This window comes from Ictidomys tridecemlineatus, chromosome 5, assembly GCF_052094955.1.
Source record: "Ictidomys tridecemlineatus isolate mIctTri1 chromosome 5, mIctTri1.hap1, whole genome shotgun sequence".
NCBI lineage: Eukaryota > Metazoa > Chordata > Mammalia > Rodentia > Sciuridae > Ictidomys > Ictidomys tridecemlineatus.
In genome coordinates, this window is record NC_135481.1 from 155,648,045 (window position 1) to 155,649,808 (window position 1,764).

Sequence of the window (1,764 nt, forward strand, 5' to 3'; positions counted from 1 at the left end):
CCATTTAGAATGATTTTGGCCTTGAGTTTAGCATGGATAGCTTTTACAATGTTGAGTCATATTTTTTGATAGTCTGTTATTAGGTGCCTAAATGTTTATATTACTAAAACTGTACTGAAATGTTTATTAATGTGTAATGTTCCTCTTTGTTTCTTGTAACCCTTTGTGATTTCAAGTATATTTTGTCTGATACTAGTGTGCCATCTCTTCTCCTTCTTGGTTTCTATTTGTAAGGAATATCCTTTTCCATCTTTCAACTTTCAATCTATTTATCTTTGTATCTTAAAGGCAGCATGTAGTTAGATCAACCATTTTGTCAACTCTGCCTTATGATTGGAGAGTTTAAAATGTTTACACTTAAACATTTACATTTATAGTAACTAACAATAATGAGGCACTGACTATTTTTATTTGGCTATGTTTTTAATCTACCTTATAGCTTTTTGACCCTCATTTCCTGTATTATTGTTTTCTTTTGTGTTTCATTGATTTTTTGTGATGAAATGTTTAAATTCATTGCTTATTTTTTTTTTGTGGAGGTACTTTACCTATTTGTGGTTACCATAGAACTGATACTTCACACCCTTAGTTTAAAATGCTCTCATTTGAATTTATATAGGCTTAACTTCAATAACATTCAAAAATGTTGCTCCATCAATGGCTCCATCCCTTTTTTTCAGTTATTGTCACAAAATCAAATCTTTATATGTTGTGTGTCCCCAAACATAAGCTAATGATTTCTTGTGGGTGGAGCTGGGGATTGAACCCAGGGCCTTGTGCATGCACAGCAAGCACTCTACCAAGAGCTATATCGCCAGCCCCAAAACTAATAAATTTTTAATGTTAAGTCTGTTAAATTATGTTGAAGACAAAAGGTATAGTTATCAATCATTATTACAGTATGCTAGTTTTATGATTTCTATGTGACTTTTACTGAGATCTTTATCCACTTGGCTTTAAGTTAATGTCATTTTTAACCTTCAGGGATTCCTTTGAATATGGCAGTTCTGACACTGAAGGTCTAATGACAATGAACTCCCTCAGGCTTTGTTTATTTATGAATGCTTTCATTTTTTCTTTACTTTTGCCATGAATAGGATTCCTGGTTGAAGAAGAAACTTGAAGAAGATTGGCTCTCTGAGTTTGTATCTTCCCCTGCACATGTATGTGTTTCTAATTTCTCCCATATTTGCAGTTGCTTTTGAAAGTTCTAGTATTCAAAATCTGGCTCCCAAAGAGGGGAGTGAGGAAGGTGGAGGAAGAGAGAGAGAGAGAGAGAGAGAGAGAGAGAGAGAGAGAGAGAGAGCGAGCAGAAATGAGGGGAATAGGAAAAATACACCACAAGTGTTGCAGATCTTTTAGAATTTGTCTAGCAGGCTTTGTGACTGCTGCCAGAAGAGCCCTTACTAAATTAATTACTTAATTAATTAATTTAAAAAATGGTGCCAGACTTTTACCTTTCCTGGAACTCACTTAAGTTAGTGATGGAAAGTCTTACGATAATGTGGGAAGGTGCAATGACAATGACACCTGTCCCATTGTCTGATTCTTTTTTTTTTTTTTTGCCGTTATACATAAGCTCTCTTTTTTGCATACAATTCTTAATACACCTTTATGCCACAATTTATCATATCTCTGTATATAAGGTATATTAACACCAAATTCACTTCTTCATGCATGTATTTTAAGTAATGATGACCATCACCTTCCACCATCCTTGCTATTCCCCTTCTATCTCCCTTTCCCTCCCACCCCTATTCCCTA

The 1,764-nt window shown here is 34.5% G+C and overlaps 1 non-coding gene across 1 annotated transcript; it reads left to right on the forward strand.

The window, feature by feature from the left end:
- Positions 1-1,342: 1,342 nt before the first annotated feature.
- Positions 1,343-1,405, forward strand: LOC120887007 (U7 small nuclear RNA). The gene has a single exon (XR_005730178.1). It is a non-coding gene; the product is annotated as a U7 small nuclear RNA (small nuclear RNA).
- Positions 1,406-1,764: the final 359 nt, after the last annotated feature.